Below are 22045 nucleotides of genomic sequence, written 5' to 3' on the forward strand. Positions count from 1 at the left end.
ACTGTCTTCACAGTAATTTAAATTTTAATAAACCATGTCAGAAATTCTAAAGCATAACATTGGAAGCAGCCTAACATTTTCCTTTCATTTTTTTAAATGAATGGTTCCTGTATTCTAGGTAATGGGATTGTTGTAATGTATGTTCAGCTCATCTCATGCCGTGGGTAGGTCTTACTACCAACCACTCTAGAGATGCAGAAGTTAAACACTAGAGAATTTACATGCTTATCATAGGCCACTTAAGGGCTGAATTTGACCTTTGGCTTGACTCACTCCCCAACTTACATTCTTCATGATTCCTTAAATTGACCCCCAGGGGGGAAACTAAAGGGAGAATTTCCTAGGTATACTTGAGTTATTTTTATGGGCTATCAAGATTTTTTCATTTAAAAATGAAATTGGATCTTTGCATCTAAAAACACCACAGCAGGGATCTCTAACCCAAGAGATGAAGTTATTTGATGAACCATGAATTGGAGCAAAGAGAAGAGTTGATTCATTTTTGAAGATTATTATCTGCCAACTGCATTATTGGAGTGGCTACCCCTGGCTGGGCACAGAGTCATGCAATGTGGATGTAATGTCAAAGGAAAGACTCTTGTTCCACATAATTTCTAGTAATGACAGACCACTGTATGAGTTTTATCATTTGCTGGTTAGTCTTCACCATGCACCCACCTCTGTGCTTTCACATTCTTCCATTTAGTGTATTGAAGTAGATATGGTCAAGGTTCCCAGCTGGTTTTATACACAGATGCGACAGAAAGCCAGGTCCATCTGTTTCTGTCAGTACTCTTGCCCACTTGAATATATTCCCTCTGTCCTATTTCAGAGACAGAATAGAAGTGAAACTACTAGAATAAAACCATTAGAAATGTCACCACTTTAGTTGTAGTTAAAGAGAGGTGAAAAAGTAGCAGTAAATGGAAAAATCAGGTGAAGTGGACATTATAGGCAACAATCAAGGGGAATGTGCTTTTAAAAAAATTGCAGAGAATTTACATTTATTTTGGTTTTTATTCTATTATTTTTTAATATTTTATTTATTTATTTATAAGAGAGAGAGGGAGAGAGAGAGAGAATGGGGGCACCAGGGCCTCTAGGCACTGCAAACAAACTCCAGGCATATGTGCCACCTTGTGCATTTGGCTAACATGGATACTGGGGAATTGAATTTGGGTCCTTAGGCTTTGCAGGCAAGCACCTTAACCACTAAGCCATCTCTTCAGCCCGATTTTGGCTTTAAAAACATTATTCCAAAGTAAAAACTTATCAAAGCATCTTACAATTAAAAATTAAACAAGTTGGGCATGGTGGTGCACACCTTTAATCCCAGCACTTGGGAGGCAGAGGTAGGAGGATTCTTGTGAGTTCAAGGCCACCCTGAGACTACATAGTGCATTCCAGGTCAGCCTGGGCTAGAGCGAAACCTTACCTTGAAAAAAAAAATTAAACAAATTTCTTATGACACAGAACTTAGAGCAGTTGGATACATTATTCTACACAGAAGAAACAAATGGTCCAAAACATTAGTGCCAAAACAACAAGAACATTATTCTCATTCATACGGTATGTCCACTGTTGGTGGGTGGGGTCATTGCTGTCCTCACTCTAAGATGTAGGCTGTGGTAGAAAGAAAAGGTTTGGAGGCTCTCATACTTTATGTCCACTTTCTTTCTCATGAGCCACTCTTAACTCCAAAACATATGGGCAGTAAGGTCAAAGTGAAGATTTCTAATAGACAATCTGTGAGCAAAGTGGATGCTTATTATAAGCCTGCAGGTAGGATTAAGTTTTCATGGGATGAATTATGTTTCTTCACTAGAATGCCATTATGGTAAATTATCATGTTATGGTTATATTTTAGAAATTATATTTATGAAAAATAATTTAAGATGAGATTCAGGTTAAATATGAGAAAATTATATTTAATTTTAATATTTTTATTTATTTGAGAGAAAGAGGCACAGAGATTGGGGGGGGAGAGAATGGGCATGCCAGGACCTTCAGCTGCTGCAAATGAACTCCAGATGCATGCACCACTTTGTGCATCTAGCTTACATGGGTCTGGGGAATTGAACCTGGGTCCTTCAGCTTTGCAGGTAAGCGCCTTAATCACTAAGCCATCTCTCCAGCCCATATTTAATTTTTACATGTTAATCTTTCATTAGTTTTGTTTGTTTGCTTGTTTATTTTCAAGGTAGGGTCTCACTCTATCCCAGGCTGACCTAGAATTTACTATGTAGTCTCAGAGTGGCCTCAAACTCATGGTGATCCTCCTACCTCTGCCTTCTGGATTAAAGGCATGTGCCACCATGCCCGGCTTTCATTAGTTTTTTTAAAAATGATTTTTAAAAATCCATTTTACTTTTTCTTAAATCTGAATCATAAAAAAGTGCTTTGAATCTGTGTTTAGAGAGTAGTAGCCCAAGTATAAGATAGAGGTACCATCAGCAAGCCTCCTGATTGGCCTCAGGTCCATCAAAGGAACCAGCATTACAAACCGAATGACTAGCTCCTCAAATTTCAACTACATTGAGTATATCTAAATACCCTGTGGTTCTCAATACCCGCACCTTCTACAGCTTCCTTGAAAGTGCAGTGTAGGCCATGATGATGCATGCCTATGATCTCAACAGTTGGGAAGCTGAGGCAAGAGGATGGAAACAAGTTTGAGACCAGCCTAGGCTTATCATAAAATCATCCAAGTTACCACTGTCCTTTCTTTTCTTTTCATATCTTTTCTTTATTCCTTCTTTTTTCAACATTGGCATTTTTACTAGATCTCTCAAAGTGTCCTGATGCTAAGCATTTAAACTAACTTACCAACCAAAAACCAAAACCAAACAAACAAAACAAAAAGCCCAGCCAGGGTTTTCATTATTGAAAATATATTTATTTATTTATTTATTTATTTATTTATTGGTAAGGAGAGACAGAGAGAAGAAAAGAGAAGGAGAGAGAGGGAGAGAAAGAGAGAGGGGGAAAATGGGACTGTCACAGCAAACAAATCCCAGATGCATATGCCACTTGGTGTTACATGGGAACTGGGGATTTGAACTCAGGCTGTCAGACTTTACAAGCAAGAGCTTTTAATTTCTACTTCATCTCTTCAGCCCCGGTGGCTTACATTTTTAATTCTAGTACTTGAAGTAGGTTTTCTGTGAGTGTGAGTGTGAGACCAGCCTGGGCTACAGAGTGGGTTCTAGTGAGACCTTGCCTCCAAAGAACAAACAGAAAAGAAAGAAGAAGAGAAAGAAAGAAAAATCCAAACATTCTCAAACCACATGGCTTCAGGCAAACCTTAATGATACTGTGTACAGTGCAGCACTTCTTGGCAAAGCCAGTGACACTGGCACGGGGAGATGGTCTGTCCCAGGGAGAGTGGAAAGTCAAACATTTCCAAAAGAACCTCTTCCCATGATCCTAGAGGAATCAATGCTTCCAACATAGTTCATCTCTAAATCACAAATATGTCATATGATGTATTAAGAAAGAATTTAGGGACTGGAGAGATGGCTTAGTGGTTAAGGTACTTGCCTGTGAAGACTAAGGACCCATGTTCAAGTAGCCAGATCCCATGTAAGCCAAATGCACAAGGTGACAAATGCACAAGGTTGCACATATGCACAAGGTGGAATACATGTCTGGAGTTCAATCACAGTAGCTGGAGACACTGGTGCATCAATTCTCTCTCTTTCTCTCTTCCTCTGTCTCTAGTAAATAAATGAAATAAATCTTAAGAAATCAAGCATGGTGGTGCACACCTTTAATCCCAGCACTTGGGAGGCAGAGGTAGGAGGATTCCTGGCAGTTCAAAGCCACCCTGAGAATACATAGTGAATTTCAGGTCAGCCTGGGCTAGAGTGAGACCCTACCTCAAAAAAAAAAAAAAAAAAAAAAGGATGCACGTGGTGGAGCATGCATCTGGAGTTCATTTGCAGGGGGTAGAGGCCCTGGCATGCCCATATTTTCTCTCTCTCTCTTTCTCATCAATAAATAAAAATATAATATTTTAAAAATTATCATACCTGGCTATGAATAAATAGCAAAACATTACTACTTATTTGAGATTTCTGCATCTTTTATAAGGAAATACATGAAAAATTAAACTGGATGAATTTTATCTGTGTGGTCCTGGAAGACAGAAATGAAATATTTTATGGAAACAGTAGTAATATGCACTGCTAGATATGTTAAGTTTAGCAACAATAAGTATTAGCAGCAAAAAATAGTTTTCTTTAACCATATCAACAAAAGCAGCAGCCACAAAACAACATGGAAGATCCTTAGGAGAAAATCAGACTTGCAAAGTAATAACAAAAAAAAAAACCTCTTCATTTGAATGAACTATTATTCTCTAGTATATAAAAATGCCAAGAATGAAAAAAACTTGGTTTTAAATACTTTAAGTTCTTGAATGCGCTTCCTAATGTTGGACACGGCACAGTAGAAAACATGAACGTTCAGCTACGGTCCTAGCATACATCCTGTTGGCGTGAACATGCGGGAGGTGTTCGCCAGCGCTGGGGGAAGCCTGCCCGCAGCCTCCTCAGGCCTCATGCTTGTGCAGGAAGTGCTTTTACTTGCTGAGCCATCTTTTCCACCCATTACCCTGGTTTTATCAAATGATAAGACTTCTTTCTGTAATATTTATTTATTCACATTCATTCATCCATGCGCGAGGGGGCTTGTTTGGGGCGTGCCAGGGTCTCATACTGCTGCACACCAACACCTTCCTGCTACTTTTTGGTTCAGCTTACGTGGTTAGAGATGTACTTGGAGCTGCAGAAGCTGATGTTTGCCCTGTTTGTTTTTAGATCTTGCCTTGTTTCAATGTTTCCTTGCAATGTTATCTTTTGTAGTGTGAATGTTTACTCTGCCATTATGTGTTTTTGGTTTTATAGTTCATAATTAAGAGACCTTGGATTATGGGGATATTTCAACAATGTTGGTATTGATTAAAAAAAAAAAAACTATGGGGACTTTAAAAATTGTACTGAAATGCATTTCATTTTACATCATGGGTAGTCAGTTTATGGGGGCCAGGGGTGGAATGTGGTGGTCTGAATTAGGTGTTCCCCACAAACTCATGCATTTTGAATGCTTAGTTCCCAGATAATGGCAATTTTGGAGGTGGATCCTTGTCAGAGGAGATGGATTGTTCAGGGCAAGCTTTGGGATGTTATAGCCAGTTCCCCTTTGTTAGAGTTTGGCTCACTCTCCTGTTGATACTTTCCACCTGCTGTGGCACAGGTGACGTCCAGCCTCTGCTCTGCCACCTTTCCTCTGCTATCGTGGAGCTTCCCCTTGAGTCTGTTAGCTAAAATAAACACTTTCTTCCCATCAGCTGCTTCTGCTGGAGTGTTTTGTGCCAGCAGTGGGAAGTAGGTACAACACTGGCTCACGCCTATCATCCCAGCTCTGAAGAGGGTGAGGTCTAGGTTGGAGGCCAGCCTGTAGCTGCAGGTGAGCCCAGACTAGAGCAAGACCGTGCCTCAAAAATAAAAAATTCAGTGTGCACATTTCCTTCTGGGCTTTTTCTTTATCCTCTCTCTCTCGCTTTCAGTGCTAAAACTCGGGACCATGTACAAAGGTAAGTAAGCAAGTGCTCTACCATTGAACTGTGTTCTTAATCCCATATGTCTATTTTCTAAGCCAAACATAAACTGCTACACAATAAATGAATTCAGTAAAGCTGAGGGTAGAAAATTAACATATAAAATTCAATCTTGTGGATTGAACATTATTAAACCCATTTACAAATGATGAAATTGTGGTTTCAAGTAGTTAAGTATCCAAGCTGGGGATCTAGCTCAGTGGTAGAGCCCTTGTGTACTACATGTGAGGCCCTAGGTTCAATTCCCAGCACTGCGAGCAGACAAAACAGAAGCATCTGTCTGAGCAGATGAGTGCCTTACCTGGGGTCATACAGCCGGTACCTGCCAGGCTTGGCTTTGAATGCACAGTCTGTGTGATGCCCTGTACCGATTTTCTCTGTTAGTGGGACACTGTCAACTTTAAGGTTGTCAAGAGGCTGTTTGTACTTAGAACTCACTGACTTTCTGGCAGTGTTTGGCCCCTTAAATAAATCAGCAGTTGCCTCTCCGCCCTCTGGGCAAAGCCAGACAGAGTTACCCTGCAAGAAGCTGCTTCTCTGCAAATCTAAGCTGGTGAGCTTTTCATGTAGCTAGCTCATGTTCGGTTTGTTTTTCTCTACTCTGGCCTGCTGTGGCTGGCTTCCCACTCCTGTTTCCAGAACCTCTCATGCAAACTCTATAAGCACCACTCCGTTCCTTAGCTTCTTTGGGTTTTGAACAAAGCATTCCTCAACAATTGTGACTACACCATGGAACCAGAGCTTTGGAAAAGAAACTAATGAGACTTAACATCAGGGTCCCTGCATGTAGACCCCTTTCCTTGGCCTTGTGTATCCATGGTAGCAGTTTTAGTGAAGACAGCAGCAGTATATCTTAATTGTAGGTGGCTAGGAATGGCCCCTCACCCTCTGAGTTCTCCTTGTATATGTCTCCTTGAGTTAGGTGGCAGTGCAGGGACAACAGGCTTTTAAGATACGATCAAGGGGGAGTTGCGGGGGGGGGGGGGGTTAGTGGGACATTCCTGTGTTCTCAAGTGACTCTGTAGACAGACGATTGCTGGCTGCTCAGGGTTGCAGCCCCTTTCCCTGGTATTGTGAAGTGATAACACAGGGCAGAGGCTGAACGGCCATGCGAACCTGTTACATGGCTTTGAGGCTGCAAGGGGTAGGGAGGAGAGAGGCAGCCGGGAGCAAGTCTGTATAAAGATATTGTAGCAGTGGGTCAGCTGGCTAATAAATTGATTGTGTGGTTTTTTTTGCATTGGTGGCTTTTGTGGTATTTAGCAGCTTTTAAAGATGTGCTATTTGTTGTAAATTCATCCCTCATTCTGAATACTTTTGTGGTACATCTTTCATTTATAATTTTGTGGTTTACTTTGTTTTTCTTTCCTCTTTATCCCCTTTGCAGTGCTGGGACAAAGCCCAGGGCCTCATGTATGCTAGGCAAGGGCGCTACCATGGAGCTATATCCCAACCCTGCCTTCTGTCTCTTGAAGAACTCCATTCTCTGAGTTGTATAAGCTTCAGGCTACATCAATATGGCCTATACCTTAAATTTAGTGAAAATCCTTTTCTGGGGTGAGTGCTCTAGAAAATCCCCAAACATGAATTTATAAGCCCCATGAAATACTTAGAAAGCAGCCCATCACAGACATGCATTTTACATATTAATAACTAAGCTGGATGTGGTGCCTCACACTTTTAATCTCAGCACTTGGGGAACATTGAAGAGGGAGCAGAGGGAATCTAAGAGCTAGATGATGGGGAGGAGTGCTGTGGTGTGCTGTCTGCTAGACATAAAGTGACTTGTTGCATTTATGACCTCACAGAGACTGTACAAAGCCTACATAACACTGGATCCATGAACATTTCATGCTGGATGATGGAGAAGGGGGAAAAAAGCACATCAAAACAGAAGAGGGATTAGTTGAAAGGAAGAATGGATTCAGTGGAAGGAGGACAAGGAAAGGTGACATAAGAAAGTAATGGGAGGAGATTGTGATCAAATTACATGCATGAAAATTGTCACTAAGAAAGTTAAGGGGCTGGGTGTGCTGGCGCATGCCTTTAATCCCAACACTTGGGAGGCAGAGGTAGGAGGATTGCCATGAGTTCAAGGCTACCCTGAGATTCCATAGTGAATTCCAGATCAGCCTGAGACCCTACCTCGAATAAAAGAAAGAAAGAAAGTCAGTAAGTTAAGGGACTGTAGAGATGGGGCAGTGTTAAAGGTGCTTGCTTGTAAAGCCTGCTGGCCTAGGTTTGATTCCCCAGTACCCAGATGCACAAAGTTTCACATGCATCTTGGGTTTGTTTGCAGCAGCAAGAGGCCCTGACATGCACATTCATTCTCTCTCTTTCTCTCTTCTCTCTCTCTTAAGTGAATATTTTTTTTTAAGAAAATGAAAAAATATGGTTGGGAATGGTAATACATGCCTTTAATCTCAGTACTTGGGAGGCAGAGGTAAAAGGATTGTTGTGAGTTTGAGCCAGCCTGGACCTACAGAGTGAGTTCCAGGTCAGCCTGGGCCAGAGTGAGACCCTACCTCAGAAAAAAATGTGAGCAAAAGCCAAGCATAGACTGTCTTAACACCTTCCAGCTCTTGGGAGGCTAAGATAGGAGGATTGCTGTGGGTTCAAGTCCAGCCTGAGCTACAGAGTGAGTTCCAGGTTAGCATGGGCTAGAGTGAGATTCTGCCACCAAAACAAAGGTATGCAAGATGTTAGGCTCAGGTTTGAGATATAAAGGTCCAGAGAGGAACTGTTTCTTGGGCCCAAGAAATGGGGAAGAGTGCAGGTTTTAAAGGTTTGGGGGAGGGAAGGGAGACTACTGCCCTGTGTGGGAGGGGGGGCCGTGTGGGCGCGAGGGGCAGAGGAGGCTGCGGGGAGAAGCAGCGCTCCTCTCACTCCCATCCAGCAGGGCCTGCTCAATTCCCATAACATAGGTCGTTCCAGAATTCCAAACCTGGTCTGAGCAGAGTTTCTGTGAGAGGGAGGAAGGGAAGGAGAAGGAAGGGGAGAAGGTAACTCCCTTGAAATCCATCCCCAGATACAGCTTTCTCTCTCTTCCTCCCTTTCGTTCTCTTCCTTCTTTCTTTCTCTCCCTCCATCCCTCTCTTGCCCTCCCTGCCTCCCTCCCTCCCTCCCTTCCTTTGACATAGGGTCTCACTATGTTGTTCAAGTTGGCCTGGAACACACTGTATAGATGAGACTAGCTTTGAACTCTTAATTCTGCCTTTCCTCTGAAGTTCTGGAATTACAGGTATACTCCACCTTGTCTAGGTAATATATAGAACTTTTAACTGGGAAAAACATAAGCTGGGAATTTTATTTATCTTGCCTTTTATGTGTGCATACTTGAGATGTATGCAAAATGGAAACTTGCCAGTAAATTGCCAGTAAGTTGGAGAGAACTGGATACTAAGGCAGAAATTAGGATCTAATTATCTGTCTATATTATTGTTATTCAAGACATGAAACTGCTGAGTTTTGTAATTGTGGAGAAAATGTATTCTGTCTGTGACAATTCCCTAACTGAGTTGGATATTTCTGGAAGCCTAAGAGGCAGTTTACTGGTTTTAAGGATGGCTCCTTACCTCCTCTTGACCTCACAAGTGGTCAGTAGGGCCCCACAACTGGAGCCTCACTGATCAGAGGAACAGAGACATAGATATAGATATTCATTAGTTCTTTTAAGACAGATGTATAAGGTGAAAATAGCATATTTACATCAAAATAGAACAAGAGCTAGTTGGAAACAAGAAGGGATTCAGTGGAGGGAATTAGGGGGGTCAGAAAGGGAGGATGGTATATTTTGCATATATATGCATATATATATATGCATATATATATATATATGCATATATATGCATATATATATATGGAGGTTATCAATAAAAAGTTAAAAATAGAATATTTCATTTAAAATGAGAGCTCTATTTATATCACAGCTAAGGGCTGCTGTGGACCTGTTTCTCTGTCTGTTCTCTGAGTCCCAGGCAGCCCCGGGCCTTCTTCAGCCCTGGCTCTGCGCCTGGGGACATTCTTACTCATGAGTCCTAAGGCGCCTTCACTAAATGCCTCGTTAACACTCCCTAGCTACTCATTAGCAAGGTATCTTGTCGGTCCCCTAAAATCCTTTGGTCAGACCGTAATTGCCTACAGAGAGATTCTGTCTTTATAGTCTGTAGCTCTCCTTTTCTTCTTTTCCCTCAACGAACATCACTTCCCTACCTATTTCTTCCTTTTCCCTTTCATACTTTTCTTTTCCCTTCTATAGTGTTGGGGAACCCAGACCCTCTCTCATGCTGGGCATCCTTAGCACCCAAACTAGTTTCTAATCCTCTCTAACTTTGTACTTTGTTTGGACAAATGATACATTATGACCACACACCATATATTCCAACTTAAAGCAACCATACTAGTTTGGAACAAACCAAACAGAGTTCAAGGAAATAAGCCATCAAGTGAAACTTGGCTATCAATCTATCCTAGTCTGCATCCTTCGAGGTTTAATGAGTAAACTATCTCCTCCTAAAGTATTATTTTAATCCAATTTCCAGTACTGGCCTACATATAGAATTTAGGCCATTGTGAGATTTCATGATAGCAAATGTAGATAAATTTTAACATGGTGCTTGGCACTCTGACACACGTTCATTTCCTTCCGTGTGTCCCAGTGGTCTGGTTGCATTTATGGCTACCAAAGCGCATCCTGCTACCCCAGAAAACATCAGCAAGATTTCAGAGAGCCATATTCTTCCAATGTCATTGCTTGTGCCAACATGATGCTAAACATTGTGACAATCCTTTTTTTTTTTTTTTTTTTTTTTTTTCCTGAGGTAGCATTTCAGTCTTGCCCAGGCTGACCTGGAATTCACTATGTAGTTTAGGGGTGGCTTTTAACTCACAGCGATCCTCCTACCTCTGCCTCCTGAGTGCTGTGATTAAATGAGGGTGCCAGCACGCCCGGTTTGTGGCAATTCTTGACTGAATTAGCTGAGTGTTCTGAAGTCTTCACACAACAGCTAAAAGAGAGGACAGTAGTCAAGCCAGCTCCTGGTACGACGGGAAATGGCAAGTGCTTGAGAAATAAACAAAACTAGACGCTTAGGAAGTTGGCAACCGGGCTGGAGAGATGGCTTAGTGGTTAAGCGCTTGCCTGTGAAGCCAAGGACCCCGGTTCGAGGCTCGGTTCCCCAGATCCCACATTAGCCAGATGCACAAGGGGGCGCACGCGTCTGGAGTTCGTTTGCAGAGGCTGGAAGCTCTGGTGCGCCCATTCTCTCTCTCTCCCTCTCTCTGTCTTTCTCTCTGTGTCTGTCGCTCTCAAATAAATAAATTTATAAAAAAAAAAAAAAAAAAAAGAAGTTGGCAACCATTGTGGCACATCTGCTGTGGACAGGGAAGTAAGAAATGGAAGTGATCCTGGATCATGCAATAGGCAACGCCAAGTGGGAGAAGTGTGCAACTTCTGCCCTTTCCCCAAGTGCTGACGTGTCCACCTGAAGGAAGTAGACGTGGAAGATTTCTCTAGTTCCCCAGGAATGATAGTAATGGTTTAGTCTTCTCACCTTTAGCTTCTGTGGGCTCTTCTTCCCTCTCTCCTCCTTTCCCTCTTTCCGTCCTTCCTTCTTCTCCTTCCCTTTCCCATCCTAGTCTCCTATCTTTCCCCCACTCTTCTCCTTTTCCCTGACCTCTGAGGGATAGGCAGGGCTATCAGATGGCGTGCTAAGTGGTGGGACCCTGCACAGAAAGCTGGGGTGATGGTCGCACTAATTGGGGAACATCTGAACATCAGTTTTGTATTCAATGAACTTCTTAAAAATTTAAAAAAAGTTTCACATTATTGGCACATATATACAAGTTGTTACACAGTTATATTATGTATACTCTTTGTACCTTTCTGGTACATATATGATGTACATAGTATTGTATAGAGATAATACTAAACGTACTCTGCATGATGAAGTATAAATTATACATATAACGTGTGTAACATACAGTATGCACTATATATATATATATGCATATATATATGCATATATATATATGCATGTATGTACACATATATAGAGAGAGTTAGAGACAACTGAGTAATCTTAAACCTTGAAATGTGTTTATTAGTGTAAACAACCTTACATTAGAGCAAATAGACTTGATGGTAACTTGGCATGTCATGTCTAGATTTCTGACCTCAGTATCAATGAAAGATTCTGTGCTTCCCAAAATACCCGGGCTACAAATCAGTTTCATCATGGTAGGTAGAGGATCTCACATTAACAAAAAGATCTCAGCTGGCCATGATGGCGCACGCCTTTAATCCCAGCACGTGGGAGGCAGAGGTAGAAGGATTACCATGAATTCAAGGCCACCCTGACGCTGCAGAGTGAATTCCAAGTCAGCCTGGACTAGAGCATGTCTCTACCTCAAAAAACAAAACAAAACAAAACAAAAAGATCTCCTTCTACAATCGCCAACCTGACATAACAAATTTCCCTCCACAAAAGGACTCATAGGGGCTAGAGCGATGGCTTAGCAGATTAGGCACTTGTCTGAGAAGTCTAAGGACTCTGGTTTGTTTACCCAGGACCCACATATGCCAGATGCACAAGGTGGCACATGTGTTTGGAGTTTGTTTGCAATTGGCTACAGGCCCTGGTGTGCCCATTCTCTCCCTCTCCCTGCCCCCCTCTGTCTACCTCTGTCTCTCTCAAATAAATAAATTAGTAAAATATTTATTGGAGAAAAAGGACCCAGAGAGGTTTTGCAGCTGCTGTGCTGGCGTGGGTGTCCGTACAGGAGGGGCAGGGCGCCGTCTTTGCCTGTCAGGGTCACGCGCCTTTTCTAGGGCCAGTCCAGAGAAGACTGGGCAAAGTTTCCAAAGATTTTTTTTTTTTTTTTTTTGAGGTAGGGTATCACTCTAGTCCAGGCTGACCTGGACTTCACTATGTAGTCTCAGGGTGGCCTTGAACTCACGGTGATCCTCCTACCTCTGCCTTCCAAGTGCTGGGATTAAAGGTTTGCACCACCACGCCCGGCACGTTTCCAAAGTTTTATTGTTTTTATTCATGCATATTAATTGTACAAGATGACAGATTTCATCGTGACATTTTTATGTCTGCACATAATGTACTTTGATCATATTTTCTCATCACCATCCTTTCTGGTCCCCAAGTCCCCTCTTTTGCTCCCCTTCTTCCTAAGCAGTCCTCCTACTTTTATGATATGTATGTACATATGTATTTATACACACACACATACATACATACACATGTGCATATATACATACATACATATCCAGTATAATACAAAACGTGATATTTTTTCTGAGATATTTTTCTCTCACCATGATGATCTCCAGTTCCATCCATTTTCTTGTAAATAGCATAATTTCATTCTCCATGGCTGAATAAGATTCTTTTGCACGTATGTGTACTACATTTTCTTTATCCATTCATCTGTTGATGGACATCTTGGCTGAGTCTATAACTTGGATATTGTGAATAGCACAGCATTGACCATGGATGGGCAAGCATCTCTGTGATGTGCCAACTTAGACTCCCATACCCCCAGCAGGGTACAGCTGGCTCATATGGCTGTTCTAGTTTCAGTTTTTTGAGGAACCACCACAAGTTTACCCTCACAGCTGAAGTGAATAAGGGTTCTTTTTTCCTTGCATCCTTACCAGCATTTGTTGTTGCTTTTGGAAAAAGGGGTTTGACTGCATGGATACATCAGCTCTGGAAAATAATCTCTTTAACCAGTTTTCGTTCCTTCCCTGCGTGGCATTGATTGCAATGATCAAATCACTTTGCATAGACATTAACTTGAGACGTACTCAATTGTCTTTTCACTTTGTGGTCTCTATTCTTAACACTTAACTCCTGCCAAAAAGAACCTGACTGTAGGTATGGATTTGTGTGTGTGTGTGTGTGTGTGTGTGTGTGTGTGTGTGTGTGTGTGTTCTTGCACCATAATATTCTGTAGTGTTTTCAAAGAGCCTGAGCGTCATATATGAAACTGCAAGTGCAACCCAGCTGAAATGAACTCTGGCTGGCTGGAATAACTATAAATGTCAAGCTATTGACAGTAGCTGGCGCATAGCTTGTATGTTCCTCAGCATTATTAAGTTGGAAGATGACAGGCATGTGTTAAGGAAGGAATGTGGCATCTAACGTATGTTCTTCTCTGTGAGTCTCAGGAGTCCAATTACTGAAATTTAAGAATGCAGCATTTTAGCACATGACTGCAAAACTAGTGGGAATAATTAATATTAAGAATTGTAATCTATTAAGAGGCCTTACAAGACACCTAGAGTAAAAGGGGAAATGATGTTCAACAGAGACATTTTCTCGTGTTATTCCACTTAGTTTTTTTTTCAGAAATGTATGTGTTCCTACTTAAAATGTCTGCCATGTCAGAAAGCCTCATGTTAATTTATATAATGAGATAAATATTGTCAAATCCACTAGAAATGTATGTGATAGGCAAAAGAAAGAATCTCGTTTTATTAGTTTGGGTGTTTTCTGTATGAGGACCAGAAAGTCTGCTTCCAATGGCATTAAGCAGTAAAGATGCTTGTCCGTTCATGGCACTAGGGGCTCAGTGGGCTTTGGGGCCACTTAGCCTGTGGCTTTGTCTGGGAAAATCTCATCAGCTGTTCTTCCCCTTTTCTTCTGAGCTAATTATCAAGCTACTTTGGTCACTGTGACAAAGAGGCCCAAAGTTTGTTCTTGGCTTCACAGCCACACCCATGAATGGCAAGACAGCCAAGGCTGTGTTCTCATGAATCTAAGAAAAAAAATGAGGGGAGGAGAGAAAGGGACAAATAGAGAAAGAAGTAAGTAATATAACCCAGGTAGGACTGCTTAAAGGAGCGGCGGTTTGTGGCGTGCCTTAGGGAGTCTGTGTTGGAGGTGAGTGGGACGGAGCCTGCCTGTAATTCTAGCACTCAGAAGACTGAGGCTGAAGACTGTTGGGTTGGAAGCCAGCCTGGACCGAATAGTGAGATCTTATCTCAAAAAAAGCAAAATAAAAACTGTGAACTGGACAGGCCATTCAGGATGTCCCCAATAGTACAACAATCCCTTTTACTTTTGTATTTTTAAAAATATGTTTATTTATTTATTTGTGAGGAAGGAGAGAGAGAATGGGCACAAAAAGGCCTCTTACTACTGCAAATAAATTCCAGATGCATGGCTTTATGTGGGAACTGGGGAATTGAACCCAGGCTGGCAGGTTTTGCAAACACGCACCTTTAACTGCTGAGCTTTCTCACCAGCCCAGCGTCTTTCTGCTCCCCATCCTGACTGTGCTCACCGTTGCCCTCACGCTGTCACATGCTGGGCTCACGGTGGCTGCTGAGCCTTCTGTGCCACATTTCCAGTTCAGGGAAACGTCAAGTCTGTCCTCCTGTACCAGGAAGAAGATGGAGTTTCCTGGAAACCACACCCATCAGACTTCTGCGTATAAGCTTTGGGAAACATTATGTCACTTGGTTCCCAAAGTCTGTCTAATGTCCATTTTAACTTCTTTTGAATTTACAGAATATTGACTTTGTTTCAGAGGGGCAATGTATCCATGTAATGTACGCAGCTCTCTAGGCTAGACTGTCCAGATTTAGCAACAACAGACCATCCTTACAAGAAAAAAGTTGCTTGTTTATCTGAAATTTATATTTTGTCTGGTATCCTTCCCTCTGACTTCCCTGAAGCATAGGGCATCTGTTAGATGGGGCACTGACACAAGTTTTGTAAAAGAGACAATTTAATCACGACATGGCCTTGTGTGTGGAGATTGGAGAGCAAGACTCGGGGATGGGGTTTTAATAGGTTAAAGAGCAGGGTGGTCTGAGACATCAGGAGATGTTAGGAAACATGAAGTAATATATGTGTGGGTGAGAGAGAAGGGGATGTACATGCATAATCCAACTTCACAGCTGTTCCCACAATGCATGTTCAGAAAATGCTTTAACTTCTCTGAAGTCAAGATCAAGGGTCCAGGAATCAAGGAGTGGAAATGGGAATGGTACCACTTACCAGCACCCCAAGTGACCCATTAACCAAATTTTTGTTCCATGATCCTGCAAACTTAGGCTCTGCTGGCCTAGAGGTCTTGGTTTCAAAGGGGGTAGTCCTTTTGCCAGGAGGAGGCACAAAGAACATTCCATTGAACTGGAAGCTGAGACTTCCCTCTGGCCACTTTGGGCTCCTGATGCCCTTGAGTGAACAGGCTGAGAAAGGAGTTACAGTGATAGCAGGGGTGATTAATCCAGACTACCAGGGCAAGCTGGACTACTTCTCCACATTGAAGATAAGAAGGAGTATGTCTGGAGTGCAGGAGATCCTTTCGGGAGTCTTTGAATGTTACTATACTCTGTCATCTAAGTCAATGAACACCTGCAACAACACAACGGAGGTAATGTGATGAACAGCCCAGATCCCTCAGGAATGAAGGTGTGGGTCACGCCCCCAGGTAAAGAACCAAGACCTGCTGAGGTGTTTGCTGAAGGTGGAGGAAATACAGAATGGCCAGTAGAGAAAAGTTGTTAGAAATACTAGCTAAGGCCACATGACCAGTTACAAAAACGTAGACTGTAATTGCCATGAGTGTTTCTGTCCTACCTTGCCAAGAGTGTTTGTACATATCTACACCAATATTAAGATTCTTTTGTTCTTCCTCTATTTGGTAAATAATACTGACCAAGATCATATTGCTAGTTAACTGCTGTTGAACTTATATTTGATATATTATATTAGAGACTAAGCATTCCTCAAGGAACCTTGCTTTGTGTTGGGGGGAAGATTGTGAGTTTCCAGTTAGATGTGGGATAGTTACATCATGTTAGGTGGAATTATGATGTTGTTACTGTTCTCATTTGAAAATTAAGTAGGATGTAAGGACATATGTTTTGGTGTCAAGTTGACAAGGGGTAGACTTGTGATGGTTAAGTTTTGTGCCAACTTGATCTGTTTAGGAAACCACACATATTCCTCTTGAGTAGGTCTCTAAGATTGCTTCCAAGAAGGATTAACTGAAGGAGGAATCCTTCCCCCAGGGTGAGCCCTTCCTCCAGAGTGGGCTGCCCCTATGTGGGTGGGGGAGGGCTTTATTTAAGGAAGCTCCCCACCCGGCTGGCTGTGCTGCTTGCTGCCTTCCAGCGTGGGCTGAAGACCAGCATGGACTGAAGAGCAGTGTCTCTCCAGGAAGCCTCCAGGCCTTCAGCGCTGGACTGGGACTGCCGAGCGTGCAGCCTCGTGGACTGAGCGGCTTCTGAGTTCCTTGACTCTCAGGCCTGCAAACTGCCATTGTTGGACTGCCATAAGATAATCCAACACTTTCCCTTTTAGTACTACCAGCTCTGTTCCTCTAGAGAACCCTGACTAATACAGGCCCTCTGACATCAAAATGGCCACTGGACACAAGCAGTTCCAAGTGGATGGCATGTGGTTTTGTTTAGTTTGAGTGCCCTTGCACAGTCCTGATATATGTAAGCATCCTTGGGTTTCTATGCAAACCACGGTCCATCTTTTAATGGCTCTGTCAGCCTCTCTCTCAAGGTCATTACAACCTGTCTTTATGTCACATCTCAGCAGCAGCTCTTGGGACCATGTGTACTTCATTACCACTCCATGCACTTTTTATGTTTTTAAAATCAATACCAGGTATGTATTAATTTAGGGACAAAATAAATCATAACCTTGAAAATCACATTCTTTCTCTAGTCAACTCTTTTTTTTTTTTTTTTGAAGCTAAAGAAAAAGCCATCACTGTATTTTATTTTCCTTTGCAATAACATTTCCATTCCTTCTTTGAAAACTATGCATGGTTCAGGACAGAAGAAAATGAGTGCAGTTAGCTAGAACAATTTAGAAGTCATTTAAGGAGGAGTGAAGACACAAATGCTTCTGCCCAGACCAAGTGCTGGGGGAGGAAGAAAGAGCAGTCTGTCAACAAGCAGTACATTCGGACACTTGACAGTCCACATGCACTATATACATGAAACTGAAGTCTTGACTTCAACCACACAATACAACTGAACAAATAACAGAATGAACTATACAACTCTTACAGGAAATCACAGGCAGGACTAAGTCTTGATGATCTTCCATGAGACAACGGTTTCTTAAACACGATAGCAAGTTGGACATGGTGGCACACACCTTTAATCCCAGCACTAGGGAGGCAGAAGTAGGAGGAGCACTGTGAGTTCAAGGCCACTCTGAGACTACATAGTGAATTCCAGGTCAGCCTTCCTTCGCTACAGCAAGACCCTACCAGAATTTGTTCCAAGAACTTGAAGCTTTGGTTCCCCTGATTCTAGGAGCTTTGCCACCATGTGAAGGAAGCTCTCCACAAACGGCTTGATGCTCTGAGAATGGCGGGCCATGAGAAGCTGGTCCAATGCCTCCATGGCAATTAGAACGTACCCAGAACGATGTCTGACGACATCCCTGGTCAACCTTTCTGCCAGGTAGGCACCTATTCGATCCAACTTCTCTGGAGCAGATACTGCATAAAATGTCAGCTTCTCCATATCAGCTTTAACAGACCATCTTTTGGGTCTTCAGGGAATATGTTGTCCACCAGGCGCTTGTAGCGAGGACGCAGAGCAGAACAGCAGCAACACACTCGGGTAGGCATGGTGACCGAGGCGCGCTCGCCGCCGCACCCCCGCACCGGAGCGCGGACACCCGGGCGTGGCGAAGCGGGAAGGCGAGCGAGCGCGCGAGCTGACGCCCACACCGCGGCCCCCACAGCGCAGCCCGCCGCGCCCCCTCTAGTCAACTCTTTTTAAAATAATTTGTATTGCTCTCATACTCTTTTTTCAGGCATCCTATTTATTGTTTTAATGTAAAGCAGTTGGGCCATCTTTCTTGAGATTGCTAATGTGTTTGACAATGGCATCTTTAGCAACCTAAAACCAGCATTAGTGGCTGTAATTTTAACTTGTTTGAGTCTTTTTAATCTTAAATCTTAAATTTCTCAGTCTCCTATACAAGTACATTGATATTACAAGTTTAATGTTGATTAACTCTCTGGGTCAGGGCAGTGGAACTCAGCCAGCCCTTATGCCAGTAGCCCAGTTTTAACAAAGTCCCCGGTAGTCTTTTTTTCCCCCTTAGGAAGTTTATAAGTCAAGCCTCCAAGAATAATTTTTCTCTGTATTTAGAATTTTTAAACTCTGATTATAATAGTCCATAATACTTGGCTTACCACTCCAGAAGTCATTTTTAGTTGCAAGTACCAAGTCTATGCCCATTTTTCCACGATAAAAGTTTCAAAAGACCAAAATCCACAGGGTCAGAATTATGTTACCCCACTTCTGGTACCAATTCTGTAGTGGATAGCCTCACATCATTGACATGAACTTTTAAACCAGACACAGTTATGGAAGAAGGGAAATTTATTGAAGCTTACAGATCCAGGGAAAGTTCTATAATGACAAAAAGAAACTGACCCATTTTTCACAGGTCTAAACACAGAGAAAAATCCCAAGCCAATACTAGTACCACAAAAAAACACACTTCAAGAACTCCAGGTAGAGCACAAACACTTTACATATCTTTAATCTGGAATTTCAAACCTACACCCACACCTTAGGGCTGGACTGTAGAATGTGCCCATGGCGACACCTCCTTCAGCCAGGTGGCTGCAGATCTAAATTATAAATTTCAATGAACTCCTAAATATATTCATTCAAACCAAACTACAGTAGGATACCCCTAGGTAGACAGTGTTTCTCTTTGTAGGGTACCCATAGGTAGTTGTCTTTCACTTTGTAGAATACCCCTAGGTAGGCATCTTTCTTTTGCTGTCGTTTGTTACTTTGCCAGAAAGTTTCCCCAATCATGCTCTCATCCCTTGCCCCATATTTATTGCTTTTCTATTGGGAATTTTAACCAGCCCATCAGATGTTTTAGGGCACATCTTATGGAAAATCCTTTGTTAACACTTTTGGGGTGACTCAGGTTCAGTGTCAAGAAAACACCTACCCTTATCCTTCTCCTGCCCTCCCATCTTCTGCACAGGCTCTCCATTGGCCATACCCAGCTGGAAGCTCAAAGTCATGAGAGCACATGAGTTAGTACATGAAGGCCAGGTTTCTGGGGCCAAACAAGAAGAGAAAAGAGGAGAGTGCAGGCTGGTGCACAGGAATCTATACCCAGACCAAATCTGAGTTCTGTCATGATGGTGGAGGAAAGCAAAGGATGGTAGGGAGTAATTTATAATTTCCATCTCCTTAGTCACTTCAAAAGGTAAATATAAACTATAAATTAGCAAATCTTTGGACCATGTAAAATATTCATAGAAGGAATGGCTTCAGAATTTTTACTAACATCGTAAATTCCAAATTGTATAGGATGTCAAATTACTTATTTATCAAAGAATTGGAATTGCTAGGACAACAGAACTTTTTGCACCCTTTAATTCTTCTACCAGAGCTACTTATTTATTCCTGCCTCCTTAGGATTTGAAGATGTTCCGTTAACAACAATTATGCTATCTGTAACACCGCTGCCTCAGTAGTGTTTTAACATAATCCAGTAACTTTTATTGGCCAGGCCTACTTGATCTCTTATAATTGGTTTGAGTCCAGAGCACCTTGATGTAGCTGATGCTGAAGACAGCCCTAGGTTTATATTTTGAGCACTGAGTGAATTTCCTTATTTATTCACACTTGCTGGCTAGCTAGTTTTGAATAATGTTCACAATTTTGAACTGCTGGTGTTAATCATAGCAGTCATAGTAGTGCCTTTTGAAATTACATGTTAAATGTCCTAGAGATTTCAGAACTTCCCCCTGTGGATGCTTTCTTTGACTACATGTTCATAGAATTTTCATGACAACCATTATTTTCTATATTAGAGTATCTTTGTAAGTGATGTATAGCATGTGTCATTATTATTATGTAAAAATTTAGAAAGTAACATGCCTATTATTAATATTCATAAACTTTTCTAAACATAAGGCAATAAAAAGTATCTATTAAACTCTTCAAGTTTAACTTTCAGGGATATATTGGCATACATTCTTTCTCAAGTTCTCTGTATCTTATATATTATTTTTTACATATTTTGTATATTTATTTACTTATTTTGAGAGAGAAAGAGAGAGAGAGATACAGAGAGAAGATGGGCACACCGGGGCCTCTAGGCACTGCAAACAAACTCCAAATGCATGTACCACCTTGTGTATCTGGCATACGTGGGTACTGCTGAATCAAACGTGGGTCCTTATGATTTGCAGGCAAGTGCCTTAACTGCTAAGCCTTTTCTCCAATCCTATCATATATTCTTTCTTTTCTTTTCTTTTTTTTAATTTTTGAGGCAGGATTTCATTCAAGCCCAGGCTGAACTGGAGCTCACTCTGTTAACTAGTCTGCTGGCCTTGACTCCCAGCGATCCTCCTACCTCTGCCTTCTGAGGGCTGTGATTATCGATGTGCAACACCATGCAGGGCTTTAACAGTGTTTTGGGTCTTTGGAGAGGATGTCTTGCTGGACTCCAGCTTGTGATCCTTCTTCTTCCTCAGACTCCCGAGTACTGGGATTACAGCAGTGATAGCCACTCCCAGTTTGCTTTTAATTCTTACAAACATGGAGTTCCACTGAATATATTGTTCTGCACTTTGTTTTCTCACCTACATCATTGTTTTCATTTTGAAAGTCAACGGGTGCATTGTCACGTTTTTGCAAGTGTATGTAGTATGTGGCGTGTGGGGGTTATGCACGTACCCCCACATACACAAGTGTTGCATTATGTGTGGGGGGGTGTGCATAGGCTATATATGGTTGTGTGTTTTATGCATTGTTGCAGTCAGGTTTGCAATCACCCAACAAGAGTAGCTTGTGGGAGAAAAAGGCTTATTTTGGCTTACAGACTCAAGGGGAAGTCCTCCGATGGCAGGGAAAAATGATGGCATAAGCAGAGGGTGGACATCACCTCCTGGCCAACATCAGATGGACAGCAACAGGAGAGTGTGCCAAACACTGGCAGGGGAAGCTAGCTATAACAGCCACAAGCCTGCCCTCAACAATACACTGCTTCCAGGAAACTATAATTCTTAACTTGCCACCAGCTGGGAACCTAGCATTCAGAACACCTAGGTTTATGGGGGACACCTGAATCAAACCACCACATGCATGTAACCTGTACATACACACATATTACAGTATGTGGTATGTGTGTGATTTAGGCATGTACCCTGTACATACACGAGTGTTTGCAGTATGTGGTGTGTGTGTGAGCACGCGCATGTGTGTATGCATGTGTGTGGTTTATGTATCTACCCCATACATAAGAGAGTGTTGCAGTATGTGTGGTGTGTGTAGTTTATGCATGTGCCCTGTACATACATGAGTGTTCCAGTATGTGTGGTGTGTGTGGTTATGCATGTGCCCTGTACATACATGAGTGTTGCAGTCTGTGTGGTGTGTGTGTC

The 22045-nt window shown here is 42.2% G+C and overlaps 1 pseudogene; it reads right to left on the reverse strand.

Moving 5' to 3' along the window:
- Positions 1 to 18137, reverse strand: part of LOC123455066 — a 43001-nt pseudogene extending 24864 nt beyond the window's left edge.
- Positions 18138 to 22045: the final 3908 nt, after the last annotated feature.

Source organism: Jaculus jaculus, chromosome 15, assembly GCF_020740685.1.
Source record: "Jaculus jaculus isolate mJacJac1 chromosome 15, mJacJac1.mat.Y.cur, whole genome shotgun sequence".
Lineage (NCBI taxonomy): Eukaryota > Metazoa > Chordata > Mammalia > Rodentia > Dipodidae > Jaculus > Jaculus jaculus.